This window comes from Leucopleurus acutus, assembly GCF_964270905.1.
Source record: "Leucopleurus acutus genome assembly, chromosome: 20".
NCBI lineage: Eukaryota > Metazoa > Chordata > Mammalia > Artiodactyla > Delphinidae > Leucopleurus > Leucopleurus acutus.
Window position 1 is genome coordinate 14,859,576 of NC_139162.1, and position 13,562 is coordinate 14,873,137.

General features: G+C 43.9%; 1 protein-coding gene across 7 annotated transcripts in view; it reads left to right on the top strand.

The window, feature by feature from the left end:
* Positions 1–10,523: 10,523 nt before the first annotated feature.
* IST1 (IST1 factor associated with ESCRT-III) overlaps positions 10,524–13,562 on the top strand; it is a 30,029-nt gene continuing 26,990 nt past the window's right edge. For 5 of the 7 annotated variants that reach the window (XM_082863311.1, XM_082863309.1, XM_082863313.1 and 2 more), the window contains exon 1: positions 10,524–10,893. The gene's annotated coding sequence lies outside the window, so the exon portion shown is untranslated. The remainder of the gene's footprint in view (positions 10,894–13,562) is intronic. The other 2 variants (XM_082863312.1, XM_082863310.1) reach the window with 1 other exon arrangement.

Below are 13,562 nucleotides of genomic sequence, written 5' to 3' on the forward strand. Positions count from 1 at the left end.
AGGTAACCGGTGAGATTCAGGTCTACAAGGGATTCTATTTAAAAAGGGAGGCAGTTTTGTCCATCTTTTGTTTTTTTTCGGTACGCGGGCCTCTCACTGTTGTGGCCTCTCCCGTTGCGGAGCACAGGCTCCGGACGCGCAGGCTCAGCGGCCATGGCTCACGTGCCCAGCCGCTCCGCGGCATGTGGGATCTTCCCGGACCGGGGCACGAACCCGTGTCCCCTGCATCGGCAGGCGGACTCTCAACCACTGCGCCACCAGAGAAGCCCAGTTTTGTCCATCTTTAGAATGTGGTTAAGAATACTTGGGAGCGGGGCCAACGTCTCCCCTTAACACTGTCCCTGCTCTCCCACAGGTGTTAGGTTGCAGCTTCCAGGACACACCACAGACTTTAGCAAGAAAATACGGGTGAAATCCAAGCTTTAAGAAAAGAGGGTGCACTCCCACCTCCAGCTCTGGTGCAGTTCCCACGGAGCAAAGTAAACTCGCCTGAATCCCCGGTATCTGTATCTGCCAAAAAGGAGAGGACAAGAAAGCTGGTCACGTAGCCGCCTCACAGTTCACCCTGTTCCCGGGTGTATAACCAGCCGAGACGGTCCCTCTGGCTTCCTGAAGCATGAGCACAGGTAGATTCCCGGGAATTATCAGACAAGAGCCAGAGGTCTTCCGAGGCGGCTCAGACAAACCCTCAGACAATACAGTCTTCTCAGAAATCTAAATTTAGAAGCCCTTCTGCGAGAAGGCGACTCGGGACTGACACCCGGGTCGGCGCCCCCACGCCCATCCTCCCCTTCCCCCAGCTCCAGCCCAGCCTGTCAGACGCCCGGGCCGTCCCGGCGCTGCCCGGCTGAGCCCGACCTGGGCCCACGCGGGGAGGGCGGCGACGCGGACGCCCCTCCCGCGCCCGAGACCTCCAGAGGGACGGAAAGTGGAACAGCCGCTGTGGGGAGCCAGCCCGGTCCGGCCTCGTCGCGGGAACCCGGGGCAGGGGGAGGGTCAGAGCCAAGGCGGCCCCCGCCCCCCAGGCCAGAGCGAGCCCCTGTTCCCCTCCCCAGACACTGACAAAAGGACCGACAGCCGGCGACCAAGGGAGGGGGCGAGGAGCCCCTGCATCCTCAGCCTGGTCCCGGAGGGAAAGAGTCGGGGGTCTTTTTACCCGGCGCCTTGGCGCTCCGCGGCGCTCCGGGTCCCTGGGCCCCGCCTCCGGACAGACGGACCCCCGGACAATGGGCCCTGGGCCGCAGCTCGGGCCGGCCGGGCCGGGGCTCTCCTGGACTGGGCCCCAGCTGGCAGAGGGCAGCTCCGGGCCGAGCTGGTGGCGGGGAGCCGAGGGGCGGCGCTGCAGACGGACAAAGCCAAAAGCAGACAGACAGACGGAGGGGGAAAAGATGGCGACGCGGGCGGCGGGAGCGCGCTGCTCGCGCACCCGCAGCGAGTGGGGCGCGTGCACGAGTCTCTCCTATCCCCTCCTCCCCCCTTCGCAAGCTTCGTCCCCCTCCCCGCTCCCCAGGCGCGCGCCCGGAGGCATGGGCGGGGCTTAAGGGGAGAGGGGTCCGGGGAGGCAGGACTTAAGGGAGCATCCAATCACAGACATTCGAGAGGGGCCTCGCCTTGTTTCTCGCGCCATGGAGACCACCGAGCCTCGCACCCTCCTAGGTCTTTTTCTGGTCCTGTCAACTCCTCAGCTCCCCTATGCTCTCCTGAACCTTTAAACTCTACCCTGACTGTCAGCTCTGATCCTGGTTTCCTACCCCACCTTCGAGTTCAGCCACAAAAGCCCACATCCCCCAACCACAGCTCCACCGCAGGCTCCCCCTCTCCTTAGCCCAACCTCTTCCCTTTCCCCCAACCCAAACCCTCTTCCCTTCATTTCCCCACATCTCACGGTTTCTTCGGTCCTCACGGCGTTTAATGTGACCGAGCTCTAGGGGCCACGGACCTTTGTGGGAGGGGCTAAGTTCGGCTGTCAGAACCTCAGAGGAGAAAAATCTTTAGCTTCGTCTTAGACATGTAAGTCTCCAACATGATTCTCAACTAATAAAACAACAGTAGCTGTAGACCCTGGGGCATAGAATTAATTTAGAGAAGGGTAACTTGTGGCACTGTTGCCACTTAAGGGGCATTTGGGGCAACTGAAAGTGGTTAGACTCACTTCCTAATAAAACACCTCCTTCCCCTCTCATTGTCCCTTTCTATTTCCTCACCGCTTTCCTTCCTTTCCTCTAATTCTCTCGTCTTGTAGAATGCCTAAGCCTGCCTTTGACATAGCTAACTTGGAGAAGTAGGGCATGCGGTGGAAAGATGGGATCTGACATTAGAAGATCCAGCTTTGAGTCTGCAGCTGACCAGCCTGGTTACTTTGGGCAAGTCACTTCCCTATTCTGAATCCCTGCTTCCTAAAAATGTAAAATGGTTAATAATGTAATAATTCCTGGTCTCTACTCTCATAGGGTTGTTGTGCTGATTAAGTAAAATGAATATATGAGAGAGTTATGTAAACATCCCTTATGATCACTGGCCCCACAACGGTGGAGCTAGTGAGGATGCTGATCATTGCTTATAAAGCAACAAGTCTTGGTATTTGCATAAAGCGCTCTTGCAAAATGTCCTTTCCAGAAATCTCTAACGAGATGATATCATTGTCTGCATCTTGTGTTTAATGTGAGAGGATCTTGGTCCTTCACAATTCTGTGGTAAATGGCTCATTCATTCATTCTTTGTGGCTGGGATATGAGGTAGGAATTATTCTTTTTTTAATAAATTTATTTTATTTATTTACTTTTGGCTGCGTTGGGTCTTCATTGCTGTGCACGGGCTTTCTCTAGTTGCGGCGAGCGCGGGCTACTCTTTGTTGCAGTGCGCAGGCTTCTCACTGCTGTGGCTTCTCTTGTTGTCAAGCACGGGCTCTAGGCGCACGGGCTTCAGTAGTTGTGGCTCGCGGGCTCTAGAGTGCAGGCCCAGTAGTTGTGGCGCACTGGCCTAGCCACTCCGTGGCATGTGGGATCCTCCCGGACCAGGTCTCTAACCCATGTCCCCTGCATTGGCAGGTGGATTCTCAACCACTGCACCACCAGGGAAGCCCAAGGTAGGAATTATTATTGTTTAACTTCAGTTAAGGAAACTTTTAAATTTCATTTAAAATTTTAATTCTTGGGTAGGTAGCCAGAAAATGGAATATTCTCAACCAATCAGAAGGTTTTTAGTCAGTGTAAGAATGCAAGCTGGAATAAGCACTGGCTTTTGTACTTAACAGTAATTCTTGATGAGTTTAGACTGAGGGATACAAAGATGGCTTTATTATGTCACTTTAAAGTTGATGTAGTTGACATTTTCAACATGACAATAGCTAGCAGGTAAAGTATTAGGAGAGAGCCTCCAGTGAAATTTCTTGGCTTCATCAAATAATAATGTGTAATACTGGGCGTCTTGTTTCATCTCCTTGAGCTGCAAATAATATGGGATCATAATAATGCTATTCTTAAAACCTTCATGTGTCCTAGAAATGCCTCTGAGGTGTTGTGATTCAGGGTTATAGTCAAATAAGGCAAAAATTATTAAATAAGGAATTATTCTATTTTTGCTCTCACCTCAACTTGTTCTGGAGCTACAAGACTTTTTCTTTAATCATGGAATTTTTTCAGCTTCATTTTTTATTTCTACTTTTCCGGTCTACTCATGGATTTATGCAATTATTTTGCCATTTTAAGTATCTTAACTTTCCCTTGAAATATCATCTGGTTTATATTTATTGGCTCCTACCAAGACCGTGTTAGGGCTTTACATTACAACAGTATTGGTAGGGTAATTTAAAGAGCTCCGCTTAAAAATTTATTATGATATAATTCACTTACCATGAAATTCACCCTTTTTTGTTTTTTTGGTTTTTTTTGCAGTACGTGGGCCTCTCAGTGTTGTGGCCTCTCTCGTTGCGGAGTGCTCCTGATGCGCAGACTCAGCGGCCATGGCTCATGGGCCTAGCCGCTCCGCGGCATGTGGGGTCTTCCCAGACCGGGGCACGAACCCGTGTCCCCTGCATCGGCAGGCGGACTCTCAACCACTGCGCCACCAGGGAAGCCCATAAACTTTTGAGCTTATATTTAGAATCTAGAGTTATAAGTTTTCATTTCTTTGAATTCATTTCAGGAAAAATTACGTTTTCTAGGATGATTGCAATCATGATGAATGTCATGAAAAAAATCTGATTTGAGAACTCTCTTTTGATCTGATATGTGAACCCATATCAGATCAAATCACAGTTTATAACTGTGATTTAATACATTTTTCTTTTTATTTGTTGATAAATTCAATATACACAAATTGAAGGTAAAACAGGATGCAAATTATTATGGAAATATGGACATATGAAAATTATATCATGTCAAGTCTCAAGATCTGGGTTCAAGATCTGATCCTGGCATTTATTGCTGTTGATCTTGGATTGCTCACTTTACAGCTCTAAGCTTCACTTTCTTCCTGTAAAAACTAATAGACATTTCTGACCTACAGCTGCTTCACAGGAATGTTGTGAGCCTCAGACTGAGGTCATGTGCTTGTAGGTGCCCTGTAAATTGCAAAATGCCATGGAGATGTTTAATATTTGTATGTAGCCCTAATTATTGATGTTAATAAGTTCTCTGAGGAATCATTTCATAGGTGCTCTAAAAAATGCTCTTGATTTTTTTCTAGGCCTTAGGAAGATATCCAGAGAAGTTTCTATTTCGTTCTATAATTTCTAGGCTAAAAGCTTTCTGAGACTTTCCCCTTTCTAAATGTTAGTACTTAAAAAAAAAAAAAAGGCAAATTACTCAATGCCCGTCATCTTTCCCTTCTCTCTCACACAATGTGTAATACTTTCTTCTATTGCAGGAGTCAGGAAACTTTTTCTGTAAAAGGTCCAATAGCAAATATTTGGCCCTTTACAAATAGGCTTTGTGGGCAATATAAGGGTTCTGTCACATGTTCTTCCCTTTTTTGGTTTTGTTTCTTTACAACCTGTTAACAATGTTAAAAAAAAACATTCTTATCTGGAAGGGCTGTACAAAAACAGGCCTGACTAATTTTGTCCTACAGGCTTGTAAGACTCTTATATTATTGGGTTTAAGTATTATATCAGGTTTTAGTTACAGCCACTAGTTATAATTGTGTACATAAAAAAGAGTTACTGGTTAGTTAACCAAAGAATGTTTTGTGTTAATTTTTACCCTAAGAGCAAAACAGGATTTTCAAGTGAAACAGTGTGAGTCAGTTTGTTTCTTTGGATTATGTTTAGCTTTGATTGAAATTGGTCTATTCAGCCAGGGATAGAGATACTGTTTTGAATAATTGGTTGGTTGTGGTACAGTTCACATTGATATGTTATCGGATCTAAATAACTAGATGGGACAGGACACAGGTGATGATTGCTGAATCCAAGAAACTACTGAGTTGGAAGCAATTTTTCTAAATGAATCATGTCATTTTTAGCAAGACATGGACTCGACACTTTTCACTCGTCTTTACTTTCATGGTTTGTTCAAGGGTGCAATAATGTCAAGGATTCCAAAAGTTATCTAAACACACTGTGTTACTGAGGGCATGGGGAAATAGAAACTCTCATACATTGGTGGTGGTGGTGTAAAACAATACTTCCTCGTTGTAGGGTGATTTGGCAATATCTATCAGCATTAAAGATATACCTACCCTGTCACCAGTTCTTCTGCTTCTAGGAATTTATACCCAATTCATACAATCCATATAGGCAAATATCTAGTCATTGCAGCATTGTTTATATAGGCAAAATACTGGAAATAACCTAAATGCCATCAATAGAGCAGTACTTTAAAACTATGGTACACATATACAGTGGAATATTATGCAGCTCTTCAAAAGAATGAGAATTATTGATAACTACTGATATGAAAGTCTCCGAGATATGTATCTTAAAGCAAGTTATAGTACTAGACAAGTTACAGTATACAGTCAGCCTTCCATATCGGACAGTTCTACATCCATGCATTCAATCAACCTCAGATTGAAACCAGTGGGAAGGAAAATTCCAGAAAGTTCCAAAAAGCAAAAATTGAATTTTCTGCTCACTGGCAGCTATTTACATAGCATTTACATTGTATTGGGATGATCTGAAGTGTACTGGAGAATGTGCATAGGTTATACGCAAAAACTACAGCATTTTATGCAAGGGACTTGAGATTTTGGTATCCTTGGGGGATCCTGGAACCAATCCCTTGCTGATACTGAGAGACAACTGTAGTATGTATAGTATGCTACTATATGTGTAAAAAAAAGACATATTTATACATATAGTTATACATGCAGATAATATCACTGGAAGGATTTTGATAGCATTAAACATTGTCAGACACTGTTCTAAGAGTTTTTCATAATTAACACATTTAATTGTCCTAACAACTTTATTAAGGTAGGTGATATTATTCCCATTTTACAAATGAAGAAACTGAAGCACAGAGAGATTAAGTAACTTGCTCAAAGGCACGAGAATCTGGTAGCAATGGTTATTTTACTTCTAGAGCAAGGGACTGAAGGACTAAGGGTCTGAGGAAGGAGACTTAATTTTCATTGTACATCTTTTTCAGTTTTGTGTGTGTGTGTGTTTTGCCATATTTATGCCTTACTTTAAAAATTATTTTTGAAAGTTTATCTGCACCATTAGGAAAATGGGCAGAAGACTATCACGAGCGCTATTTACAAGAGAGTCAATCTTACTAATTTTCAAAGATATGCAAATCTTACTAATTTTGAAAGATATACAAATTAAAATAACTGCTTAGTTTCAAAAGGATTAGAAAGGTTGATAATGCCTGCAGTTGGGGAGTATGAGGAGCTGGACACTAGGAGGATAAAGTCATAGAACCTTCTGGGAGAGAAGTCTGGTGATTGGTTTTGCTAGTTTGCATGTGCTGCCATAACAAAGTCTCCAAATAAAGTCACATTCTGAGACACTGAGGGTTAGAACTTCAACGCATGTATCTGTGGGGTACAATTCAACCCATAAATAACATGGGTATCAAAATTTCATACATGCATACTCCCTAAACTTGCAATACCACTTGTGGGAATCTGTCCTTAAGAAATAATCTGAAAATATGCACAGATATTCTTAGAGGATATTCACAATAGCATATTACAGAATATATTGGAATCTACCTAAATATCAATAAAAGATTGGCTAAATAATGATATAACTTCTTCCATTGTTAAAGATAATGTGGATCTATATGTATTGACATAAAAAGATACGCAGAATATATAAAGTATAAAAAGCAGGTTTACTGAGCAGAATGTATATTATCCTATTTGTGTTAAATTTTAAATAAATAAAATTTTGGAATAAAATATTCTAAAAATTAATAATGGCATGGGGAGTGTTACACAGGCTTTTCTTTCATTATACTCTACATATATATATACTCAAATTAGTAAAAACAATAAACATTTTTCTCTCCTCAAAAAACAAAAAGAAGGTATTGAACTCAGTCCCTTTTATTTTGCTTTTAAGCTCAATGCAGAACAGAATCAGAATATACTTAACTGCTGGGATCTTGGCTTAGTCTGGTAGTTTCTGGGGGAAAACTACCACTTCCCATTGAGATATATAATAGCCTAGTATGCACACACACACTTTTTGTTTTCCAAACTATATGAAAGTAAGTTGCAGACACCATGATCCTTCAGTTCTACACAGTTCAGCATGCATCTTCTAAGAATAAGGGCATTCTCCTACTCAACTATGTTATTACACCAATGAAAATTAACAATAATTCTATAGTATCTAATATCTAGTACATATTCAAATTTCCCAAGTTGTTCCCCCAAATATCTATTTTTTCTAATCAGGATCCAATTGAATTTCATTTGGTTATTATATCTCTTAAGTCTCTTTTAATGTAGAGCCAGTTTTCTTGTAGAAGATTCCACATTTTGCATTTAATTATTAGTATATATACTGTTTATTTAATTCTCCCCCACAACATAGACTTAATTTGAAAATTTTTACTGTGAACATTTTTTTATTGTGGTAAAATACACATAATATAAAAGCTACCATTTTAATAATTTTTAGTTGTACAGTTCAGTGGCATTAAGTACAGTCACATTGTTGTGTAACCATCATCACCACCCATCACCAGAGCATTTTCCATCTTCCCAAACTGAAATTCTGTACCCATTAAACAATAACTCCCCACTCTCCCTTCCCCCAGCCCCCCTGGCAACCACCATTCTACTTTCTCTCTCTGAATTCGACCTCTAAGTATCTCATAGAACTGGAATCCTGCAGTACATGTGTTTTGGTGACTGGTTTATTTCACTTACCATAATGTCTTCAATATTCATCCACATTGTAGCATGTGTCAGAATTTCCTTCATTTTATTACTACCTTTTTAAAATTAAAAAGAAAAATTTTCCTTTTTAACTAACTGGTTATGCTGAAATAAAGTCAGTAGAGGTAAAAAAAAATATATATATATAGAGAGAGAAGATAGTAAAATAATAACTGTCATCCAATTAAATAATTATCAAAAATTTTGCCCCTACCTACACTATGCATTTAAAAAAATTTTTATTTATTTTTGGCTGCGTTGGGTCTTTTTGCTGTGTGTGGACTTTCTCTAGTTGTGGCGAGTGGGGGCTACTCTTCGTCCCTCCCAGTATGCATTTCTTAAACAATTTAAAAAGGACCTTTTCTTGGGCTTCCCTGGTGGCGCAGTGGTTAAGAATCCGCCTGCCTACGCAGGGGACACGGGTTCCAGCCCTGGTCCGGAAAGAGCCCGCATGCCACGAAGCAACTAAGCCCGTGTTCCAGAGTTACTGAGCCTGCGCTCTAGAGCCTGTGAGCCACAACTACTGAAGCCCATGTGCTAAAAGCCCGTGTTCCGCAACAAGAGAAGCCACAGCAACGAGAAGCCCGGGCACCACAACGAAAAGTAGCCCCCCCCCCCGCCCCATATGCCACAACTAGAGAAAGCCCGTGTGCTGCAACGAAGACCCAACGCAGCCAAAAATAAATAAATAAACGAAATAAATAAATTTATATATAAAAGACCTCTTCTTACAAAATCTCAATGATATTTTCATGCTTAAGAAAGTAACAATGCTTTGGTTAGTTGGTACCATATAATACCTGGCCCATCATCTAATTTTCCCAATTGTCTAAAATAATATCTTTATAAAAGACTATAGGCGGACTTCCCTTGCGGTCCAGTGGTTAAGACTCCGAGCTCCCAACGCAGGGGACACGGGTTTCTTCCCTGGTGGGGGAACTAAGATCCCGCTTGTCTCTAGGTGCGGCCAAAAAAAAAAAAAAAAAAAAAAAGACTATAAATTGGTTTGAATCAGTATCTAAACAAGGTCCACACAGGTAACATTTGCTTGTTGTTTCTAAGGCTCTTTAAATTCGAGCAATTTGCTCTCTCTTTTTTTAAGATGCTATTACTTTATTGCAAAATGGACTCAATTCATATATGCACACATTTACCAAAAAAAAAAAAAATTCACCACATATTAAATGAAAAAAGCACAGTGTATTTTGAGGTTCTGACAGCTGGTTTTAATTTAGAAATACTGAAAGTGGTTATACAGACACGTTATTTCTAAATCCATATGACCCTCTTGTGGATACACGTAGCTCCATCCTTGTCATATGACCGCATCACAATTTAGCAAACCACAATTTTGGTCTTGGTAGATGCAGCCTGTACAGCAGGGGGCAGGATTACCTCCTTCTGGAAGCCAAAGCTCAGGAATCCCCTTCCAACGTTAAGCAGAGAGAATGGTTTTCAAGTTGAACACAAGGATAACTAAATGAAAAAGTTTCCTCTCAATCCAGAGATAAATTCCCAGAGGATGTGGTGCTGAGGAAACATCTTAAATAAGAAATACTGTAGATATTCTGATTGCAAGAGCAATCACATTTGGTTTAAAAGCGGGTGGGGGGGGCAGGAGGGGCTTCCCTGGTGGCGTAGTGGTTGAGAGTCTGCCTGCCAATGCAGGGACGCGGGTTCGTGCCCCGGTTCGGAAGGACCCCGTATGCCGCGGAGCGGCTAGGCCCGTGAGCCATGGCCGCTGGGCCTGCGAAGCCACAACAGTGAGAGGCCCGCGTAGCAGGGAAAAAAAAAAAAACAGCGGGGCAGGAGTATTAAGAGTGCTTAGGAGAGAGGGTGGGTGGTCTGAGGGAGGAGTGCTTAGAGTCGGATAAAGAGCTGTGTGCTGCCAGAGAAGGGTGGAATCCTGCTCAGCAGGTCATTTCATGAAAGAAACCGAAACGCAGGAGGAAAGCCTCCATGGCGAGCAGAGTCGAGCGAGGAACGAGAGCAAATCTCAGAGACTAACTCAGGGAGTTTGGGAGGCGGTGCTGGAGCCGGTTTTCCCATATACTGGAACAACGCTAAACATGGGCGCGGACTCGGAAAACAAGCCTCCTCCGCCAGCCTCCCTGCAGCCGGGGAAACACCAGCGAAATACAACGAACGCCCCAGCAGGTGACTCTGGAGACGTCACGTGTATCCACTGCAGTTCGTGCCTCCGCCGCTGGAAGTAGTCCCCGGCTGCGCCAGCTCCGGAGGGAGCTAGGCGGTGGAGCCCGGACGCCCTCGGGGCGTGAGTCCCGAGCGGAGGGTGCGCAGCCAATCCCTGGAAAGAGGGCGTGGCTAGCTCGGCCCCGAGGATCCCTCCGCCCGTGCTCACTGTACTGAGGACTATTTAGTCGCCATTTTGGATGCTAAGCCTTCTTCCCCAAGTCTGTCTCTCCCGTTTTCAGGTCCGGATTCGGTCAGGTGAGTGTGGCTTCTTCAGCGTCAAGGATCTTTGTTTTCCTCCTCACACTGCGCTCCGGATTTAGAAGTCCCTAGCCCAGGATTTAGAGGACCTTGAGGTGGCAGGTGAGGAGAAAGAGAAGGATCCTGCATGTGAGGGTCGGGCTGGAGGCTGTGGCACGGAAGGCCGCCCAAGGCCGGGCCCGGGGGCGTGGCAGGGCCGCAGGCAACTTGGACACCGTTGGTCCCGAATACTTGACGCCGCCAAACTTTGTTGTCCTCCCTGCTCCGAGGCGTCACTTCCCCGGGGCGGAAACGCCGCGGCCTGGGCTTCGGCACCCGACAGGGACAGGGCCGGGCCGGCGCTCTCGGGGACTCCCTTATCCGGTCCCTTTTGGCCCAGGGAGACTTCGGTAAGGTTGTGTCCCCGGTGCCTGCGGGAGTCTGTTCGCTTCCGAGCCCGGCAGCCTCCCCCCGGGCGGGGCGGCCTCCAGGGAAGGTACCTGGGGGCCCCGGAAGAAACTGCCTTTTTCTTTAGCGGAAGCAAAAAGCGACCTTTGGCCCCCTTTCGCAGACCCCTGCCTGTCTGATGAGCAATCTAGTGAGGAGCCTGTAGCCCTGTCCTTGCCCCCCTTCCTCTTTCTGTTCTCATCGCTCCTCTTCCGCGGTGCTGGAGATGAGAGGACTTGAAACTCGACCTGCATAGTTTTACCGGGATCGGGACCGAAGAGTGTCCGGTTTAATGATTAGGTAATAGGAGAGGCAGCGACTTCCACTCTCTGAAGTAGTAAGATTGAAATTAAGAGTTGGTCATAGTTTTTCTATTATGCTTGCGTATTCATTATTTTTTATTACGAACATTGCAAACAGACAAAGGTAAAGACTGTAATGAATTCCCTCCTAATCCATCTTCAACAACGATCAGTTCATGTCCAATCTTGTTTCGTTTATACCCCCGTTGTGTATTTATTTAATAAAGTAATAGTTGATATATATATGTTTCCTCCCCCTCCCCCCTCCCTCCCTTTGACTCCTTTACCTACGGAGAAATTTCCACGGGAAATTTTGTTTTTACAGCTTCTTCAGAACCTCATCTTCTGGGATAGGAGGACTTAGTAATATCCTTTTATTAGAGGATAAAAGATTGTTTTGAAACCTCAATGTTAGTATTACATTTTAAAGCCACCCAGTTTCTCAAGTTTTCTCATTTTTAAAGTAGTGTTATTCTGTCCAAATTGTTTTTTTTTCTTCCTCTACTCCTGTGCCTCTGGCTTCTCAATGATAGGAGCTCCAGAATCCCCAACTCTAGTCTACTTAGTTTAAGCTCTCATTCCTTTAAAATCAGAATCAATTCCCAATGATGTGTAGTCTCTTTTGATTTAAAAATAAAACTAGAAAAGAGTGTAGTCTAATGAAGTAATTTAAAATACAGGAAAAGTAGTGTGCACATGAATACTAACTTCAGCATTATTTTATATAGCAAATATAAAAAGGTTGAGGAATTAAGTAAAAATGATTACTCAGTGTGGTATTAGGCAGCCGTTTAAAATAAGGTTCTATAGGCTGTAGCAGATAATGCTGTTAAGTGATATAGGGATTCACTAGTGATCAGAGTCCATCATTAACAACTTTGTAAAAATATGCCTTAAGAGAAACTCTTGGTAAAAGTATACCCAAAGAATTTTTTTTTTTTTTTTTTTTTTTTTGCGGTACGCGGGCCTCTCACTGTTGTGGCCTCTCCCGTTGCGGAGCACAGGCTCCGGACGCGCAGGCTCAGCGGCCATGGCTCACGGGCCCAGCCGCTCCGTGGCATGTGGGATCTTCCCGGACTGGGGCACGAACCCGTGTCCCCTGCATCGGCAGGCGGACTCTCAACCACTGCACCACCAGGGAAGCCGTACCCAAAGAATTTTTTGTAATTTTTTTAATGTTACTTTTATTGAGAAACAAGATAAAGATCCTTTTATAATGCCTACACATTTCAGTATTTATAGCTCCTTCCAGAAAATCTTGATGGTCTCTGAATTCTGAAGCCTGTACTTTTGTTGTGAGTTATACATAATGCTACTGGTTTTGTGGTCCTTTATTTTATTAAATTTTCAATCTTGATTAGTTTGGTCACTGGAGATTTGATTATAGTGTGAAAATACAGTAAACTTGGCATTCTGTAAATGAAATGGTTTTAAGAATTGGGCTATATTATCTTGGAAATGCTTTCTAGCTTGCTTGTACTTTTATGTCACATCTTCATGTCTGCAATACCTAAATCGTACCTAAATCTGTTTACATCATTTATTTTATAAGAAAGAAGTATTCAGGATAAATAAAATAATACATTTCAAATACAGAAGTTTTCCTGTGTACTACAGAATTATCATTCTATCCACTATTGACTCTGTTGCCTCCCTTCCCAGCTTGGTTCTTTTGGAGCTACAAGACTCTAAAGTTGGTTTCTTAGGACATGAGGGTCTGTTTTGCTATTTCTAGCTAAGTTTTCAGGATTACTGCCTCTAGGCAGCTTCACTAATTTGGGTAGCTGTTCTGAGCTGCAGCAGTCTTTCCCTTCTCCCCTCAGGTAAAATGAGGAATGAGCCAGTCCATGGTTTTACGTTTTCCCTTATTCAGGATGGAGAGATTATCCAGTTTTAAAAGGCTCCTGGAGCTGAGTGATAAAAGAGGGACTAGATCAGTTTGTTGCTCCAATGTTAAGGTCTGGGGTAAAGTGAGGGATCGGAAAGAGCCAAGAAGGGAACATGAGGTTGCTGCCCAGTGTGTGACATAACGGTGTTACACTA